Here is a 21,587-nt window from a genome sequence, read left to right as displayed (position 1 = left end):
GAAAGAGAGAGACCAGTGGCTGGAGAGGCCTGAGGGTATAGACAGCTATGAAGCTTGAGGATGGTGGTAACAGTGCTTATCCATCTGTAACCAAGCAGGACCCTATGGGGCCTTCCCAGGATAGACCCTCGCCATGTCCTCTGCCTGCTTCTTGTTTGTAGAAAAGCTCTAGTCTTCCAGGTCTCCCCTGAGTCACAAAAGCTTGGCTTAAGAATTAATGTTTGAAAGGTTGTAAACATGTTGGGACAAAAGTAGAGTTGGGCCAGGAGAACTAGAAACAATTTAAACAGTAAATCAGTCATACGGCAGTCACAGAATCTTTAGTTCCTCCCTGAAGTACCTAGATAATAGTATCTGATGCCCATTCCTGAGTTGTTTTACAGGTACTAAAGCCCCCAACAAATGGACAAAGTTAACTACATGAAGATCATGAGTATGTAACCCCCAGACCTGCATGTTAACCCCAGTGACACCACCCTGTTACCTCAACATCAAGCAATCAGAGAACTGTGCATAAGCTGATCACACGCCCCGTGGCTTCCCTCCCTCATCTTGCCCTTAAAAACTCTTCCCTGAAATCCAGAAGGGGAGTTAGGGTTTTTTGAGCATTAGCTGCCCTCCTTGTCTGGTGCCCACAGTGAATGCGGTACTTCCCTTCACCACAGCCTAGTGTCAGTAGATTGGCTTTACTGTGAGTGGGAGAATGGACCAAAGTTTGATTCAGTGACACATCCATCCATCCAAGCACCTTCCATCCTTCTTTCCTTCATTCAATCCATCCTTCCTTCCTTCCTTCCATCCATCCACATCTCCACTACCTACTAGCTTTGTGACCACAGATAAGTCACTTAACCTTTCTTTGTCTCAGTAAAATGCGAATAACCATAGTACCTACCTCAATGGATAGAGGTGAGTATTAAAAGTTAATCGTTGGGGGCTTCCCTGGTGGTGCAGTGGTTAAGAATCCACCTGCCAACGCAGGGAACAGGGGTTCGATCCCTGGCCCAGGAAGATCCCACATGCTATGGAGCAACTAAGCCCATGCGCCAAAACTACTGAGCCTGCGCTCTACAGCCCGTGAGCCACAGCTACTGAGTCCGCGTGCCACAACTACTGAGGCCCGCGCGCCTAGAGCCCGTGCTCCACAACAAGAGAGGCCACAACAATGAGATGCCCATGCACCACAACAAAGAGTAGCCCCTGCTCGCTGCAACTAGAGAAAGCCTGCGCACAGCAACAAAGACCCAACACAGCCAAAAATAAAAAACAAGTAAATAAATAAATTTATTTTTTTAAAAAGTTAATATTTGTAAGGCACTTAGCATTGTGCCTGGTACAAAGTCGATGCCGTTTAAAATTTTATTATTATTTATTAAGTCTTTTTTAATGCCTAACACCGTCCTCCTGATGCCTACAGTCTACTGGGGAAGACAGATCTTGGTCAGGGATGCTGGGGGAGGCCTTGCCAGGAAGTGGCAGTGGGGTTGAGATCTTAATGATGAGAAGAATGCAACCAGAAGAAGTGGAAAGAAGCGTTAGGACAGTTAGGAAATGAATAGTCAAGCTATATGGTTATCTTCTATAAGTTCATAGTATGCCACAGCTGGAGAATTATCTGTGCCCTAATAATAGAAATAGCAGTAGTAGTAGAGCCTAGGCAGACTGATCATATATCCATAGATATATTTTTTTTTTTTTTTTTTTTTTTTGCGGTACGCGGGCCTCTCACTGCTGTGGCCTCTCCCGTTGCGGAGCACAGGCTCAGCGGCCATGGCTCACGGGCCCAGCCGCTCCGCGGCATGTGGGATCTTCCCGGACCAGGGCAAGGACCCGTGTCCCCTGCATCGGCAGGTGGGCTCTCAACCACTGCGCCACCAGGGAAGCCCCATAGATATACTTATTATAGGTCCTACGATCAAGTTCAACCTTCTTAACCCCTGCCCCTCCTCCTCTCCAGTTGTTTCCTCCATCCCCTAAGACACTCACTCACATTGAAGATCCAGCTAAATTGAACTACTTTGAAAGACACGTAGCACTATACACCTCCAACCCTTTGGCCACATCTTCCTTCCAGAGCTCCCCATCACCTGGCCCGATTTGAACTCATTCTTCAAGGTCCACCCAAATGTAAACTTCTCTCTGTAACTTTCATTGACCCATCCAGCTGGACTGATTTTTTTCCAGGTGTCCCATGGCCTTTTGCACATTCCTCTATCTGAACAAGAATCATACACTCTCTCTAACCCACTGCAGCATTGGCCTGTCCAGCAGGGCAAGGACAATGTTCTATCCAACCCAGTTGCCTTGCCGCCTGGCACAGTGCCCAGCCTCTTAGCAGCTGCTCACCACGTTGGAAAGCCTAGGAAGCTCGCTGACCCAAAGCGCTACAGCACCAAGGAAGGGCCCTGAGCTTTACTCCAGAAAGAAGTTTTCTCTGAGCATCATGGCCTTCCATGGTGCTCCCCTACTTGGCATGCAGGTGATAAGATTAATTTCACATCCATGTCAGCTTCGTGCCCACACCTTTGGATCTGTTTTTAATCCAACCTGCAGCTGAAATGAATTTTATACCCCCCCATCCTTTACACTAATAAGAATCTGTCAAATCCTTTAGGTGGATTGTTTTATAAAAACAAAGGCTGAGAACTATTGTTACAAGGTGAGAATAGAAATGGTCATTAGCAATGGCACCAGACAGCAAGGAAAATCTAAGGATCTAGAGTTCCAAAGCAGTGATGTCACTTAAAATGAAACAAAACAAAACTAAGATTGTCCTGAGTTTGTAATTACTCTCACAAACTACCTAAAGGGCAATCTGTGACCAGGGAGAATCTTGGGTCCCAGTGAAATTGGATGGAATTTTCATGGCACTGAGACTATGCACCAGCTAAAGAGCTGTGAGTGAAGGGAACAGAAAGGACGCCGGAACAAAGGCAGGCAGAGCTGCGCACTCCGTGCATTAGCTGCCGTCACCTCGGCACTCCATCCAAATGGATGCACAGACAGCGAACCAATTACTTCCAAGATGCTGGAGTTGATGACCCCTGGGCAGGCAGTGCGTAGTTTAAGCTTCTAACTCGGACTCTCTCAACAGGGCTGGCTACTGCAACGTTCCTACTTCCACAGAATCGGCCACGCACTGCTTCATGGATTCCTGCACACGGGTGACCATGATGAGCTGCTGAGACCTCCTGTCTCTACACCTGCCCCTCTCAGCCCCCCACGGAGCAGGCAATCTTTCCAAGCTATGAATGCACCCACGTTACTTGATGGTTTCAACCCTAGGTGGATGGCTGCCCATTCCGTTGAGGACAAAGCTCACGACGGTGGGGGACACAGGCTGACGCCCCACGTGGTGTGCTCCTGGCCACAGCCTCAGCCTTGTTTGTTAGTTAGTGAGCAGTCACACCCTCCCTCCAGACCCCTTGTGTTACCAGCCCCAGGGACCTGCCAGTTCTGGGTCACATCTTACTCCCCACCAGCCACAGCGATGCTCTGTAGGCTGTGTCTTTGACCTGGGATGCTCTTAACACCCAATTAACTCTCATCGTTACTTCCTCATGGAAACCTTGGCCACACGGTCTCACGAGCCCATTGTCTTTCCTTCATAGTGCATCTCACAGCTGTCTCTTCACAGTCAGCTGAAAACGCTCTAATTCAAGTCTGCCTGTGTCACCAGCATGCCGGCTCCATGAGGGCAGGGATCACGTGTGTCTGCTCACCGTTTTAACTCTACCTCTGACCACACTGCAGTGGATATGGAAGGCATGTGATAGTACTTGCTGAAGGAAGGATGAAAGTGAGTGAGGGAGAGGGGAGAGAAGAGAGGGAGGGAGGGAGGGAGGGAGGGAGGGAGGCTTTCTCACCCTGTGGCTAACTGTAGACACACTTCCGGTGACTACCAGCTTCTCTAAGAGCTATTTCCCTCCCCCACCTCATCTCCACGTAGCTCAGTCCAGAAATCAGGTCTGAGGTACCTGACCCTTGGTTCCCTTAGGGCTGTGTTGAGTAGGGATGAGATGTCACCTGATCCAAGTTCAGTTTTCTTCCGGGAATTTGCACAGCGCTGCGAAGTTTCCACCGGCTCCCAGAACTGAGAACTCGCTTATGGTGGGGTCACTGTTCCCTGCCACGTACTCAGCAAGAAGGGAAGCAGCCACGCTCTGGAGCAGGAAGAACAGAGCAGAGAGGCAAAGAGGCAAGAGTGCAGGGGCCCCGAGGCAGAGGGCTCCGGGTGGGCGTGGGGGCTGCCTCGTTGACGGATGACCCAGCTGCTCAGGATGCCTGACCCTCCTGGTACTGACCGCACCTCCCGACTCTCACGGCTGAGACTCACTTCTGGGCTGCGTAATGGATGTCCCCGTTTTTCGAGCTATTTTGAGTGGGTCTCTGTTACTTGCCAACAAAAGAGTCACGTGTCTCAAAGGGTGGCATCTCCCCCAGCTGGGAGGCTTCTCCAGCAGCTCTGCCTTCAAATACGCCCGCTGTATCTTGACCACATCGGTGATCATGACCACGTGCGCTCTCTCCAAGCTTCTCAGCGGCCCCTGACCTTATTCAGGTGTCTGGAGCTTAACTGTTCTTAAAGGGGCCCTGAAGCCACATCAGCACAGAGTAATGCAGCTGGTACCATAGGGGCTTAATAATGTGCGATCTGGCAATGGTGGAGCGTGGAGGGGCAGGCGCCAATCACTCCTGGGATGGGAGGCAAGCGGGCCAGATTGGGAGGTGCATGACAGCTTCCTTAGGGTGGAGACGGCGACCCTCCCCAAGGGAATCCAGTGACTCTCAGCTACATGACATGAGGCTGCTGACCCCTGGCCGCCACTGCAGTAGTGATCTGCCCAGCCGTGCTCGGCCATGCAAATGATTTGCCGTGTCCCTGGATTCGCTGCAGGATCTCAGCACCTGAGCTCCAGACTCAAGACCAATGCATCATTTTACTGTGAACTTGCGGTCTGTTTTCTAAGGGGTGCCATGGGTTAAAGCACCATCTCCCACTGCAGTCAGGCATGAGCACCCATGCAGCAAGGCCGGCATGGGACACTCTTTGAGCTGATTGTCCCACACCATCTCTTCTTGCATCTTACCCCGTTCCCACATCCGATGCCTGGTCTGTATTGAGTATTCCCCCAAAGGTCATGTTCTTCCCCTCTTGCCTTTGTTGAATGTTAAGTGACTGAGCTGAACAAGAACAAAAGCCATCAGCCAATAGTTCTAAGCTAAAATGGAATCCTCACCCCACTCCAACCTCACCAGCCTTTGCCCTGGCTGGTTCCCTTGCCTGGGAATCTGTTCTCTTTTCGTCTGCCTGGGGAACAGGGACCTAGTCTTCACATCCTTGGGGTGCCCTTGCCAAGCACAGCGAAGAGCTCCCACCTCCCTGCTCTCAGAATTCCACTGGTACCTCTGAGCACTCGTGGCTCGCAGACGTTAGTGGCTTTATCTGTCCTCTCCATTGGGTCATCAGCACTTTACAGCCCCAGGCCATACTTTACCTTATTCATGAATGATGGTACTATAGCCATTTGGGACACAGACTCGGGTTCGAAATCAGTTCTCCCACTCATTTAGCAATGTGATTTTGGGCAAGCTGCTTGACCTCTCTGAGCCTCTGTTTTCTTACCTATCGAATGGGAATAATAATGCCCTGCTCCTTGGAGGGCTGGTGTGAGCATTACACGATATAACTACCTGGCATGGCTCGTCAATACACGTTCATCATGCCAGATGCCCAACAATGATGCCTACTTGGTCAACAACAGTCCTTCCAATAACCAAAGTCGAAACATGCTTTGCAAACTTTTGCCAAGTAAGTAAGATTATCCAGGTGACTCTGACAGCAGAGCCCAGGTAGACCACTGGCCAACACAGCTGCTGGCACATAGTAGGTGTCATTTAAGCATTCCCAAACTAAAGAACCAATGGGGCTCTTCCCTCACTGATGAAATGCAATTGCAGCTGCTGCTCCAAGGCTTATATTTGACTTGTCATACTGTTCAAATGCAATAAGCGTCCATTAGTCTGCCTGCGGCGTTTAATTTGGCTGCACTCACCCTGTCCAGTCAGGGTTCAGGTACAGTATCGGTGGCTGCTCCGTGGGAAGATGCTTCCTGGTCTCCCTCCCCAGGGAAGCAAACTTCTCCTTAAAGCTCCAGGGACCTTTGAGAGACTAACGATATTACATCCTATACGCCACCCTGCTTTGAGGCTTATTGTTGGTGTGTTTAATTTCCTGTCTTGGCATTACAGGAGATTTCTAATGTTTGGGCTGTAGGGTATGTTCTGATTAAAAATAATCCTCCCAATTATGGGCTGGCATGAGCCTCCTGTCACATGCACTCTGCCACCAGCCTCTGCTTCCCTGTCAGCAATAATTGTGTCTGCACTGCCTAACCATAAATGAAAACCCAAGGGGCACGTTTGGGTCCCAGGTTCCTGGGCCGCACAGGATCTTTTAATTTGCACTGTCTGTCAGAAAGATGCTTCTGTGTGTACTCCAAAGAAATCCTCAGACTCTCAGAATCAAGGCCAGAAAGAGCAAAGGTACCACAGCCTTCTTGGAGAAACTGTATTTGAACCTGCCAGAGATAACAGGGTGTAAGGCAACGAGGCGCTTTTTATTCTGCTCCAAACTTTAGCTAGACTCGGTATGAAACAGGGAAGCTGAACTCTAGGGAAATTTCAAGGTGTATTTATATTACTTTTTTTCCACCAAGTACATAAGACAGGACATTGCATTCAAAGCATGCGAAAGCAACTCTGTGAAAGGAAATATACACGTGAGACCTGATTATTTCAATCTCTATAAAATTAAAACTTTCTGGGTGTAGAGTGAGGGAAAGAGGTATGTGCTTTCGGCTGGGAAATATCACCAGGTTCTTCTTGGGTAAGCAGAGAGGAGCCGTCCCTGTGGCCAGGCCCAGAATAGGCAGTTGAAATATGGTGCGGAGTCAAAACAGTGTCACTTAGAGGCGTTATTGAGCAAAGGTTTGTTTAGGAGTAAGGAAGAGGGGGATGTTTTGTTGTGTCTCTGCACCCACATCCCTTTTTCTAAGAAGGACACCTGCCCAGGAATGGGGGTGTCTCGTCTCTCTCCCACTCACCTTCTTTCTCCCTGGACAGATGTTTGGAAGAGGGCAAGGCCTGACCCTGGGATGGGCATTAGGACCCTTATCTTAGGATTTTACAACCTGGACATGAGGGCAACATGCTGCTGTCAGCTCATGGACATGGCCCTTGGATGGTGACACAGACTGAGGACCAGGGCACCTTTTGGGAGAAGTGATGGGGGACAAGGAGACGGCACAGCAGGGCAAGTCCACCCTTGGAAAGCAAGGAGAACGGAGCCGATGCAGAGGGGAGCAGAGGGCCCCACCCAGAGCTCTCCACTCGCCACCTGGGTTCCAGATAACCTTTGTGTCTCTCTGCCTTCACTGCTGATGCCTCGCTGAACGTCCTACACTGAGGATGAGCACGAGATACTGGGGTGCCTTCCTGAGAAAGTGCCCCTCTGGCCGAGCCTATGGTGGGTGGGTTTCTGTCACTTACGGCCCATGTTTTGGTGACTGAGTGATCAGGGCGAGACCTATTCAGGACCACACAGGCAGGCTGTGCAAGACCAGGCAACTGTGCCACTGAAGCTTGCCCTGTGGACCAGATGGACCGTGGGTCTCATCCAACACGTAGCCTGTTTTGCTAAAAAAGTTTTATTGGGATACAACCATGCTCCTTTATCTGTGTATTATCCATGGCTGTGTTCACACTGTAAGAGAACTGACTAGTCGTGACAGACTCTTTGACTCACAGACCCCAAAATATTTACTACTTGGCCCTTTATGGAGAAAGACTGCCACCCTTGATATAGAAGCTTACACAGATTCACATACATGTTCACAGAGATCTAAATAAGTAAAGATATGAATAATAATAATAAATAGTAATACTGCTATGATCATTATCCAGTACTAAGCACTTACCACTTACCAGGCATTTTACTTACAAAACACCCCTCCCAGGCACAACATCCATTATTTCCCTTTTTATGATGATGAACTTGACACTTAAGAATCTGAAAGAAATTGCCCCAGGTCTTACCGCTAGTAATCAGCAAAGCCACGATCCAAATCCAGTTCTGTGTGGCTGTAAAATTCATACTTTTAACCAATATTTGGTAAACCTATCAGTTTTTTAAAAGTAGAGAAATTGGGCTTCCCTGGTGGCGCAGCGGTTGAGAGTCCACCTGCCGATGCAGGGGACACGGGTTCGTGCCCCGGTCCGGGAAGATCCCACATGCCGCCGAGCGGCTGGGCCCGTGAGCCATGGCCGCTGAGCCTGCGCGTCCAGAGCCTGTGCTCCGCAACAGGAGAGGCCACAACAGTGAGAGGCCCGCGTACCGCAAAAAATAAATAAATAAAAAGTAAAAGTAGAGAAATTGCCCAGTATGGCTTTTTTGGCAGGGCCTTGAGGCTCATTTCTAGCAGGAGGAGAAAAACTGTGACCATCAGCTTCGTGGAGCAGCTTCCTACCATGAACCTAGAGAATTCCACATTTCCACCCTTTAAAGGGGACTGTGGGCCACGAGGTTTCTTAGAGGTCCTGGAGGGGAGGATGGGCAAAGTAAACCAGAGACAGGAATGATTTTTAATTCCTGCAGACAGACTCAGGTTGAACGATAAAAGACTAGCGGAAATGGATGGGGACTGCAAGCTGATTATTGGCATCACACAGAATTGTCTGGGAGACAAAAATGTTCCTTCCCATCACAGCACCAACAGCCAGTGAGTTCATTCCACCAAGAGGAATGAGTTCACGAGTTCACATGAACTGAGTTTACCCAAATCCATCAGTGTCTGGAGCTGGCCTGGTACCTACTTGGTATCAAGGAGACCAAAGGATCTCATCCATGTACAAACCACCGAACCTCACACATAAAAGACTCGAGATGGACAGAGAGGACGAACGTCTGCAGAAATTTGATACAGAAAAAACTCTGCTACTTCAAAGGCATGAAAACTGATTAGAGAGAGGGCTCAGTGTCACCTGCAACTCGCCAGGCTCCAGGAGCAGGGCTCAGAGAGAAAGGAGACCATGCCCTTGTGGTTTCTACCCTGTGTGGTTTCAACTCTCAGCTCAAATATCGCTTCCTTGGCAAAGCCTCCTCCATCTGTCTCTCCAGCAGATCTAGGACCGGCTCCCTTATCGTCACTTATAACTCACACAGCAAAACACAACCATTTGATCAGCATCTGCCTTTCCTGCTCCACTGAATACTCCACGAGGACTCAGACACGGAGGGTTTTGACCCCTACTGAGGACCTTCCTCTGCACCTAACACAGCGTCTGGACCAAAACTGGTGCTCGTTAAATATCTGTGGGATGGATGAATGAATGAGTGAATAATTCTAGAATGAAATCACGTTCTCTTCTGGCATTGCAAGGGTCTCCATCTGAGACCCAGGGGTTCTTCACTAACTCACCACATCACTGAAAGCTGTTTCTTTAAGCCCAATTTCCCCACAGATCCCATATCCAGCTTCTGACGGGTCACTAGAGGACCCATGACAACATTTGAAGAGACCAGTGTATGCATGAAGGAAGGGTTTTGACGTTGAGAGTCTTCCTCACCTGGGTATAAATCCCGGCTTCAGCACTTCCTGGCTGTGTGACCTTGAGTAAATTACTTTACATTTCTGGGCCTCAGTTCCCTTGTGGATAAGGTGGAAATGACAATGACTCTTTGCAGATTCTTTCAATGATTCAATGAGATAACATAGGGAAAGGGTTTAGAGTGTAATTACACGGGGTGTTCAAAGAGCTGTACCTACTGTAATCATACTCAAGTCCTCCTCCCAAGCTGAAGATGATCTTAAAGAAGTAAAGTGATGTAAAATATTGTAACTTAAAGAAACTCAGTAAATACCGATTTGAGACAAATAGAGACATACGTATGTGAATGTACATCAAGACAATAATAATAACGGGAGAATAGTAATAATAATAATAGGAAAGAGGAGGAGAAGAAGCAGTATCCAACGCTCCCTCTGAGCCATGCACCGTGATGCGCAATCTGCACGCCGCATTCCACTGCATTCCCACGACATCCCTATGCTGTGGGCATCATTATTTCTAATTTTCAGATGAAGTGTGATACTCAGAGAGCTTAAGAATTTGTGCAAGTTCCCATGGAGAAATTAGAACTTCAACCCTGATCTGAATGGCAATTATGCTGTATTTGCTCTCAGAGAGAATGTTCCCCATTCCAAGCAAACATCATCGCTTGCTGGTGATGGCTCAGGACCTGGGCAGGGGGCAGGTGGGTGGGTGATGTCACTGAGACGGTGATATGCTTTCACAAGAGAGGAGCTTAGATGGGCCAGGATGCCACGATCAGCTCTCACTCACAGAAGAAGCTTCAGCACAATGGACCATGCCCACCCCACCAATCCACATTGGTTACTGTCCATCTTCTCACTAATTCTGTTGATCTTTGTCATTGGAGAGAGAGATTGTGCAGGTACAAGCAAAGGGCTTACAAAGGGAGGCCTCTCAGACATAGTAGCAGTCTCTCCCCCTGAACGGCAACCACTGCTCCCCAGCCTTTGGAGTCCCATCAGACATACGGCACCACGAGAAAGATCCTCCCATGATTCGAATGGGCCTCCTTCCAAGACACCTGGTAGGTTGGGGGGTGGGGGGGGGTCAACGAACCATTGATGTAAAATGGAGAAAGGATATAGGAGTCAGAAAGCTCACAAGAGGCTGAGATACAAACAGATGTACAGAGCTGGGGTACGAAGCACGTCATTGGGAATGCGTGACACTTTTGTTCATTAATCACCTTTTATTTTGAATCTGTTTCTCAATGAAAAGTAGCTCTCCATTTCTATTATCATGATTAATGTGCCAACAATACACAACCCTAACCACTGCATAAACCAGCCTGTCGTGGAGAAGGGGGGAAAAGAGACCCCAAAACCGAAACCAAAACAAAAGGTAAGGAAAAAACCCTTAGTACATGGTGTGATATATTTGCTCAGATAACTCCTTTATTTACACCGCTGAGAACACTGTATTTTTGAGCTTCATAACTCATTGCTCTATAAAAGAAAAGCATGTACTTCAACATGGAGCAAGAAAATGTACCATAAAGAAAATCCATCCTCTTCTCTGTAAGTCTCAATTTAAAAAAAAAATTCTATTTAATATGTGTTGGACTCCAGAGCGCCTTATTACCTTATTTAATTCAGACCAGGGGAGATGTCTCAGAATAAAAATGGCACTAACATGATAGGCACTAGGCTGTGAAATGGGGACATCATATTTTCTTCAGAGAGATAATCAGCTTACGAGAATTCATTTCAACGTAAGAAAGGTCTCACAACTACACTGAAAATTCAAGCTGGTCTCATCATCTCCAGAATGTAATCTCAAGGAAATAGTAAAACTATCAAGGCAAGCTTGGTGCAGTTATCTTTACGTATGAGAACAGTAAGCATCAGATCGCAACAGAATCACTGTGGCAGGGGCTGCTCCCAAGTCTGGGAAAGACCTCTATGTAAAATACATCACATGCCTTTGCTGATAATACTGTTAATTTATTTTTTTTCTAGTGCTGAGAGTACTTTTCAAAGATGCACTGCTACCCTCTTTCCATCTAAAAATCCCTCCTAAATTTGGTATTCTGAAAAACACAAGGCTCAAAAAAATTGTTTCCTAAAGTAGTCACTAACAGCGTTTTAATCCCATCCTTGCTATTAACTAGCTGGCCTTGATTAGTTTACTTAAACTCTGAGCCTCAGTTTCCTCATTTGCAAAAGAAAGGGTTTGGACCTTCATGATTTTAATTGCTCTTTTAATTTCTCCAGATGATTTGGTTCACGTGCATTCTCATGAGAAGGAAAATAAATGAGTGAATCAGCAAAGATACCCTACGAGTGTATGTAAGTCTTTAGAGAACAGACTTTCGGTTACCAAGGAGGAGGGGGGTGGGAGAGGGATGGAGTGGGAGTTTGGGATTAGCAGAGGCAAACTAGTATATGTAGAATGGATAAACAACAAGGTATTACTGTATAGCACAGGGAACTATATTCAGTATCCTGTGATAAACCCTAATGGAAAAGAATATAAAAAAAGAATGTATATATATGTATACCTGAATCCCTTTGCTGTACAGCAGAAATTAACACATTTAAAGCAACTATATTTCAATTTTTAAAAAGTGTATGTAAGTCTCAACAGAAGTCGATAGCGAGATAAAATATACTGCGAGTACCTCTTCGTACGAAACTCCCCACCCCACACAGATTAAACAAAAATAGAGAAAACACATCTAGTCAGAAGGAAATGTCTAATTTTAAAAGAAATGCAATGAATTTCTGAAGATACAAGAAAAGTCCCCACAGCCAAGCCTTCACAGCAAAGCACCACCAAGCCATGTGGCACAATGTTACAGAAAGACAAAGACAATGAAATGAAGGGAAAATAGCCAGGTAGAAAGGTGGATCACTACAGCACTCAGCAACTCCATGAGGGAAAAGGGGAGGTCATAAAGCCAGACTGAAGTCATGAACAGTTTGGTAAATGTTCCGAGGGCCACATCAGGTCATCATCTAAAGTTACATGTTTAATGTGAGACCTTATCCAAACTTGTTTTGGGTGATATTTTCTTTACAGCATGATTTCAAGTAAGTGATAAATATTGTAGACTCAGCCACAAGAGATATAGGACAAAATATTCAAGACAAAAATATCTGCTTCTCTGATTTTTGTCATGAGAGAAAATAACATTTTTTTGTGTGTGTGTGGTATGCGGGCCCCTCACTGTCGTGGCCTCTCCCGTTGCGGAGCACAGGCTCCGGACGCGCAGGCTCAGCGGCCATGGCTCACGGGCCCAGCTGCTCCGTGGCACGTGGGATCTTCCCGGACCGGGGCACGAACCTGTGTCCCCTGCATCGGCAGGCAGACTCTCAACAACTGCGCCACCAGGGAAGCCCGAAAATAACATTTAATGGCAAGAACTCAAGACCTAAAGTAAGCAAAACTTGGGTTCTAGTTTTCCTCTGTGTCTGACATTGGGACATTTACAGACCGCTCTGAACCTCAGCATCTTCCTCTGGCATGTGGTGAGCAGGACCTACACCAGAGGACTTGTCTGAAGACTGAAGGAAATAATGCCTGTAAAACACTTCACAAAATGCTTGCACACACGTACCACTTTGATAAATGCAAGCAACTTCTATTATGTGAAGCCTCACGTTTTGGGCTCAAATGGAGCATTTATAGACCATTTACTATAAGTTCCAGACCCTCTTCTAAACTTTCTCTGTAATATCTTCTTATTGAAGAATCTTCACAACAACAGTCATGAGTTACTTTTACTCACTTCACAGAGAATGCTCCAACTTACCCTAAAATGCTTCAACCTTTCACAAAAATTAGAAAAGGATCATATCAAGAAAGGTACTTGCTTTAATAAGGTCTGTATCACTTAGTGAGAAAATAGTCCTTAATCCTAAAGCAAACCCCCAGCCAGGAAAAAATGGTTCACTTGATTTCCACCCATGGTCCCTATTCTTCTAGACCATGTGACAGCCATCAAAATACAGCATTCATACATACGAAACTCCTGGTAATTCCACATGGCTTTAGAGTCTGGGTGAGCAGAATTTCCTTCAGATTTAAAATATGTAGGCATCTTAAGTCTACAACTTGAAGAAGCAAAAGGGAAAAAAAAAAATCTACATTCCAAAAGTTTCCAGCTTCTATTTCTAATCCTCAAGGATTTTTTCAGTGACAATTCAGAGGAAGTAAATGTTTTTAAAGGGAACATAATGTAAGTTATTTTTATTCATTTGAATGTGTGCATCCACTCATTAATCCATTCGGCATTTGCTGAGCTCCCGCTTTGTGAAAACCATCAAAGCATGGGGCCAGGTACAGTTCGGGATTCGGAGATGAATGGGATGCTCCAGTTTCTAAACGAGCTCACATTAATAACAGCTGATAGAAAGCAACAGTAAAACCAGGTTCCAAGCAGAGCAAGGGTAGAGGGACATGTTCTGACTGGGGGGGGTGGTGGTGGTGGAGGAAACATACACAGTAAAGTGACAACTGAGATGACTCACGGAGAATAATTAGGTTTTGTTTATTCTGCGGTCAGACAAGGGGAGCCTGAAGAACTGGAAATACTGCGGTTTAAACAGAGCGTTTGGCTCCCCAGGTGGAGGCATGGCACTCCGCGGTGTCCTGGGGGGATCCTGAGCGATCTTCAGGAGCCAGGATGAATGTGGGAAGGTTAGTGGGGGGAGTGATCCTGGAAAGATGAGGCTAGATGGGGGAGGCTTCACTGGATGTACCTAATAACAGCACCAATGTAGGAACACTTACTACGTGCCAGCCACTGTGCCTAATGCTTTACACAGACTAACAGAGGGCGGAGTCTCCCCAATAAATCTGTGAAGTAGGAGCTTCTAACACCAGCTTCACAGCTGAGGAAACCGAGCTCAGAGGGTTATGAAAGACACCTGAGTGATATAAAGGGGAGCTGTGCCCTTCAATGAAACCCATCAGACCCCAAAGGCCAGGCTCTAGGCCACTGTAAATAAATGAGTTTAGGCTTCGACTGGTAGGCATGAAGGATCCATGAAGGATGTCTGAGGAAGAGTAGGACATATTCTGACCTGTATTTTTAGGAGAATAACCGGCCACGCAGTACAGAAAGGGCTGGGAGTGAGAAGATGGAGATAGAGGCTCAGGGAGCTACTGGAAAATGCAGTCTCTGAAACCACTTTATCCGGCCTTTTATTTCTGCCTCACCATTGGCTGGCTTTGTGACTTGGGGCAGGTTACTCAACTTCTCTGAGCCTCAAGGTCTCCATCTGTAATATGGGAATCGTAGTAATACCACTCATCTCAAGAAGACTGTTTTGAGGAATAAATGAATTAATGTATTTAGAGTCTTTAGATCTGCCTTGTTAATTGAAGCCACTTAAGAATGATGTTAATTAGTTTATCATCTCCATAAAAAAAAGAGACACACTGAAAGCGAAAAAGAGAAAATGATCAGCCCACTCAGTTGAATCCCTGGGGATGTCAAACGCTTCAGGCACTTGCATTTTCTTCTTTGCGTTGTTAGTAGTCAGCTTGACCCTCCCTTTTGAAGCTCCCACCACCTACGCCATCCCCCAGGAAGCTTCCAGATCCGACTGTGGGTTGCAAAGGCTCCTTACCTGGGCACAAAGACAGGGTATCAGAGATGAGGACCAAGACAACAGGGGATGGGTCAAGGTCCCTGTAGTCTCTTCCATCCGCTACTACCAATTCCATCATGTGCCCTCCCAGTGAAACTCTTTGGCCTCTTAAGTGCCAAATTACTGTGTGTGGGATGCCTGGTCACCCAGGAACCAAAACAGATTGTAATTCCAAATTTTCCATGAACACCCAAAGGGCAATGTGATACATTTAAACATCACACTGTATTTGCATCCAACAAATATGTGAACGCACCATGATTTGTTTCATTTCCAGGGCTAACCTTTGGGAAATGCTCTCCTGAGACGGCTGGCTTGTCATTCTCGAACCCTGCTTGGTACATTAGCACTAAAGGTCTCTCTACTTTTTAATAAGCACTGTTGCCGACCCAGAAAAAAGGTCTTGGTGAATCACACGCATGTGCTATATTAACTGAACCCGTCAGGTTCTGCTTAGCAAAAGGCAAAGTTCAGATACTTTGCAGCTGCACTGAACTTGATTTGAAAAGGAATCATCAAGCCTCGGCAGCTGTTACACCCTGATTATTCTGAAAACCTAGAGACAAAATAAAAATTTGTCAACTAAATTGATCATTGTTTTCGACCTCTCAGGGATACACGATTTACGTGTGGCACATACAAATGGGAGGCGTGTGGGGAGCTCTGGGTGCTACTCTGAGCTCCGTTAGCGGGATGGAAAACGATAGCAGGTGATGGCTTATGTCGAGGACACCGTGCCGGAGAACTGAGCTAATAAACACTAATATCATTCTCATTTTACAGAAGAGGAAACCAAGGTTCACAGAAGTTTTGTAACATGCCCAAGACCACCACAATTGTAAGGTCACCAGTAAGTGGTGAGGCTGGGATTTAAGCCACCATCTGACAGCAGGTCCACGGATGTCACCCTGTGCTCTGTTAGCAGTCACGCATTTGTGGTCTCCCGCTGGATGGCGAGCTTACGGCACTCTGATCGCTAACATTTAGTGCCTGGCAGTGTGCTAAGCATTCTTCAAATATCATGTCCCCTGATCGCTGCATCTATCCACGAGGCAGGAACTGCTTCAGTATCCATTTTCCAGATAAGCAATGTGAGGCTTTGAAGAAAAAGGTCACCCAGGTTTTTTTAGTGGTAAAGCTAGGATTCTGCTTCCAGAACCAAACTTTTGCCCTCTTTCTTATTTGACTATCTAGCGCTGAACTTGGCACAAGCTGACAACCGGTGATTGATGACTGGGTGAGTGGATTAATGACTAGATCCGTGGAGGGGATCTCTGTGAAGTCGGGTGGAACCTTCACCTCCATACCCACGGCATCTTGCAAGGTGCCCAGCACACAACAGGTCGCTCAATAAATGTCTGTGCAAAGAATGACTGCTGCTATGACTCAATGCATGTGAACCCAGGGCTGATTCCTTTGCAGAAGAGGGAGAGATGTTTGATGATTATCTCCTCAGCGAAGCCTTTTCATTCCCTTCCTGCCCTCCATGATAACCACACAGAAATGTGCAAAGAAAATGGTTATGTTACATCTGGTGTCCTGCTGGATTAGCTTGTGGCCTGGGGGACATGATTGGCGCCAAGGATCATAATTCTTCACTCCCTATCTCTCTGCAAACAAAACTGACAAAATGCTCCCAGGGCTCTCTGAAGTAACCTTCACATTTGTGAACAGCCGGCTCTACACGCTTTTCTCCCGAGTGGGTGTCCCTCTCCCCTCCTCACCTCAGGAAAGAGGCCAGATGCAGGTACTGGTCCCCTCAGCATCACGCACTGTATCAGCAGCTTCACCCCAGTAATGTGACACGTGTGAAATGAGCCCGCGTATCGATGAGGAGAGTGCCCAGCTGCTTTCAGGGACGTGGAAGGGACCTGCTGGTCGCTGCAAACCTCTCACCGGTGCATTGGAGTTTGACACTTAATATCCAAACCCAACTACAGGCTATGTACTCAGAGGACAAAACTCGGTAATAGCACACAGACTGATGGGCTGAGCATACAAACCTCCAGTGTAAAGACTCACTTAAGGGCTTTCTGCCACAAATGGAGCCAGAGTAGAGAGAGAAAAAGAGAGAGAGAGAGAGAGAGAGAGACTGGAAAGAGCAGAGTCATGGTGAAAACAAGTAAGGCAGAATCAGCATGAAAATCCCCAGTGCAATACAGCAATTTGATGGTGGTGGTGCTAGTGGGGCTTAGAAGAAACAAAATAACTAAACAAAAACGTATATTGCTTAACAGTCTTAAATGATAGGGAATAACTTAAAAATACAGCACAATAGCTCATAATTCTGCTTCAGTTCACCATATTCTATGCTCATTATTTTCCCCATCAGGGACTCAAAATAAGAGGAACATTTCTGGAATTACACATCATCACAGAGAGACGTGCAAAAGGACAGTCTGGTACTTATGTGCCAATTGCCAAAACACAATTTTCCAACATGCATTAACCTAAGAAGTCTCTACCCTGTCTAGCTAATTCGATAGCCTCTACAGAATCTCCCAGAGGGCTTAGCATGGAGTAGGCGCTGAGTCACTGCTGATGGATTAGACTTACTCTACCAGCAGGCGCGTTCATACCTAGTTTTGCCTGTTTTATAGAAATTCTGAACTAAGCCTGTTTACTCCAAGTCAGAGACCACAACTGGAAGTCGACGGGTCTAAATGGCCCGTATGTGTATAACGTTGGACCACTCACCATTTAAAATAGCTTACGGAAAAAGTTGCTGACGCTTAAAAACCAACATTAAATATCTAGAATTCTGACTCACTTGGTAAACCGCAATATCCAACCGCACGGAGACCATGTTTTGCGTGGCAAGAATCCCATGAGCTGAGTAGCTGCTGCTTCCTTTAGAAAAGGTGTGTGCTCTCCCCAGCCTCCACCCATCTCAACTGCCTCGAGCCATGTCACTCGTATGTGTTACCTGCTCGGCTCTCCATAGGCATTTGGGTTTTTGATGTCTGGTTTCACTATTTAGAGTGTAAGGCAAACATTCTAGCTTCATTTTATTCACTGAAATGCTTTTCCTTCACTCTTAGGGTAAAAATTTATGCAATTCTTCCTTTTGCCCACACCCCCCCTGCCTGGAATTTTGAGATGGTACAAACCCATGCAGGTGTATTGGCCACAAGAAGGGAATAAAAGGTTGACTCTGATGACATTCCAAGTAGTAAGGCAGATTTTCCCTTCTTGCTTTCATTATAATTGCAGAAATCTTCCAAAGGGGGAGAGATCTCATCCAACACACTGAGCTTTGAAAACCGTAGCTGTGATGATCCCATCACTCACTCGTACAGAACCAACGGACCTTTCTCATGGTTCTAGACTTGTCTCTTGACCATCTCATGCTGTCCACTACCACCCAGCTGCCACATCTCCTAGGTCTTCCCCTGGTATGTCTTACTTCCTCTGGTATCTAAGGTTTTGCTCATCCTTTTTCCTTTGGCTGGAATCCCATTCCTTGACCCTCTGTAGAGGAAAACCACACCCATGCTTCAAGGTCCAATTCAAATATCATTTCCCAAGTGGAGTTGGAAGTATCTCTTCCCAGCCCATGGAGGCTAAACTAGCCTCTTTGCCCTTGGATTTCTACGATCCTATATTCACATGCCCCCACTGAGATAACAGTGTATCTAAGTTATCTCAGAGTGATTTATCTCATAGATATTTATTGCTTGCCTCTCTCCAAACCTAGACTGTGAGCTTCTTGAAGGGAGGAAATTATTCCACCTTGTGCTCTGAGAGCTTATCAAAGGACCTGGTCAACACATACTTAAGGCCAAAAATGATGAGCCCAGACAGAGTCATAAGGATGCTCGGAAGAGGGAGAGCTTAAATCACGCTAGGGAGCATCAGCACAGTTTCTTGGGAGACGTAAGTTTTGAGGGGGTGTCTGGTGTAGAACTAAGAATGTAGACTTTGAAGCCAGAGGGCCTGAGTTTAAATTCCAGCTCCAATACCTTCTGGATATGTAAAGCATATTAATATTTGAGCTGGATTATGAAGGGTAGGTATGATTTAGACATGAAGGGAGACATCCCCCAGGTGGGGGAAAAAGCATAAATAGAGTCAGGGAGGAAGAGAATTGTAGGAGCCCAGAGTCAACCACGTTGTAACCTTCAGTATGTCACTGTGTGTAGTGGAGAACAGGTTGAAACAGGCTGGAGCCACATCAAAAAGGACTTTGAATGTCAGTCTAGAATTTTTTTGAACTGTGTTTTGTAAGAAGTAGAGAACTGGAGTGTTCACGGATGCAGCTCCCAAGCTGAGGTTTAGTTAACTATTTACTTCAGGCAAGTCTTTTCCTACCCACATCTGGAGAACAGCAAAGCTGGTAACAGGGAGGTGTGAAGTCATGAGGCATGGACAGTTCAGTTAATTTTTTACAGTGTGCCAATAAGACCACTCATCTGGAAGGGGCAAAAAAATCAGTCTGAGTGTAGAAACTTCCTGGGATGAAACACAAATGGATGGATGAGAAGAGGTCCCCTTTCCAAATCATTCTGTTGGTTTCTTTGAGACATTATCTAAAATTCTACAAGAAAAAGCAGGACTTAAGGCCAGTAGAAACATGGATATTAACAGGTTGGTTTTAATGTCTGAATATCTCTGTTTGACACTGGATTATTGAGCAATTTTAATTTCTTGGTAAATTCTCAGAGCTACCTCCCACCAAAGAAAAATACACATATAATTAGATTTTCTTTAAAAAAAATTTTTTTGAAACTGTTTCTTCCCATGAGAAGCCACTAGAGTTATTCCTACCAGATTATTCTATGTGATACTTCATTGGAAAAATACCAATTTCTTTATTAACTGCACCTTCCTTACTTTAATGCCAGAGTTCAAAGGCACACCAGGATTCACTGATACTGGTCATAAAGAAAAAGACATTCTAGGGACTTCCCTGATAGCACAGTGGTTGAGAATCCGCCTGCCAATGCAGGGGACATGGGTTCGATCCTTGGTCTGGGAAGATCCCACATGCCGCGGAGCAACTGAGCCCTTGCACCACAACTACTGAGCCTGCGCTCTAGAGCCCGCAAGCCACAACTACTAAAGCCCATGTGCCACAACTACTGAAGCCCGTGCACCTAGGGCCCGTGCTCCTCAACAAGAGAAGCCACTGCAACGAGAAGCCCGTGCACCGCAACGAAGAGTAGCCCCCGCTCGCCGCAACTAAAGAAAGCCCGCGTGCAGCAACGGAGACCCAACGCAGCCAAAAATAAATTAAATAAATTTATATAAAAAAAGAAAAAGACATTCTTTTACCCTATATACAGTTTAGATCTGAACTACACACACACACACACACACACACACACACACACACACACACACACACACACACACACCAACGGGAAGTCTTTAGTTTTTAGGGGATCCTAAACTTTAGGAGGGGAAAAATAAGTGAATAAGGGAGAGACTGGGAGGAGAAAAAACAAATCTCATCCCTGTAGTTTCCACCACCTCCTGTGGTGTAATCCTGGCAAGAGACTGCATGACCTTCATCTAGAAGAATTTAGTGTCTGGAGTAGAAAGGATCATATCCTTTATTTGTAATTGTACATTTCACACAATGATAAAAGCTGCCCCCTCACCACCATAGACACTTTCAGTATTAATTGAGCACCCAATAGGTATGAAATCCTTTTGTCCCCCAAGTGTGTTAAATGCATCTTAACCACAATAGGAACACTGCTCTAGTGTTCCTCTCCTTTGTTTTCCACATTCCACATATTATTCATACTGAAATTACTGCTGTTTATCATTACAATCCATGCCAGTTCTTATCACACGTGACTAATTGTAACTTTCAGGCAGAGTGGCAGAATTCATGACAAGGTAGTTTCTAAACGCAATAATCCAAGCGACGTTTCCCCCTTTGTCTAAAAATGCTGTGGCCACAATTTTCCACATTTCTACACTTTTCCCCTCATTTTGCTTAAAAGCATTGGGCCTCTCTTATGACCTTGTTGCCTCTTCTCTCTATTCCCCTCGTTAAGCTGTTATATTTCCATTTCATTCCAACTATCAAAGGTATTCAGATTTCCCTGTCCTCCCTTCTCTTCCTACACTGCTTCGTGAAATCATTATTCTCTTATTGTAGGCTGATTCTTTATATTACTCATTCAATTTGCTCTCTTTACCAATGGCCTCAAATCCTTACTACATTCAGAAAACATCTGCATTATTTTGTTCCTTCAAATTGCCTGGGAGGCATTTTTCCCCAGGATGCATCTATCTCTACCTTTCCATTTTATACTCCTTATTCTCTGCATCTTCTTTTTACTGCAGCTATATTTTGGTTCAAAATTAGTATTGTTTGTGGAT

General features: G+C 45.9%; 1 protein-coding gene and 1 long non-coding RNA gene across 14 annotated transcripts in view; one reads left to right on the top strand and one right to left on the bottom strand.

Moving 5' to 3' along the window:
* Positions 1 to 21,587, bottom strand: part of RBFOX1 (RNA binding fox-1 homolog 1) — a 2,185,863-nt gene that overhangs the window by 1,221,187 nt on the left and 943,089 nt on the right. The window lies entirely within an intron of this gene.
* LOC125961527 (uncharacterized) lies at positions 10,407 to 16,608 on the top strand. 2 transcript variants are annotated; one of them, XR_007472351.1, is made up of 4 exons: positions 10,407 to 10,516; positions 10,876 to 10,995; positions 11,868 to 11,942; positions 16,446 to 16,608. It is a non-coding gene; the product is annotated as an uncharacterized LOC125961527 (long non-coding RNA). The 2 variants fall into 2 exon arrangements; XR_007472350.1 differs by having other exon boundaries at positions 10,411 to 10,678; positions 10,873 to 10,995.

The sequence above is a fragment of the Orcinus orca genome, chromosome 16 (assembly GCF_937001465.1).
Source record: "Orcinus orca chromosome 16, mOrcOrc1.1, whole genome shotgun sequence".
Lineage (NCBI taxonomy): Eukaryota > Metazoa > Chordata > Mammalia > Artiodactyla > Delphinidae > Orcinus > Orcinus orca.
The sequence above is the reverse complement of the archived record's forward strand: the minus strand, read 5'-3'. Positions and strand labels throughout refer to the sequence as shown.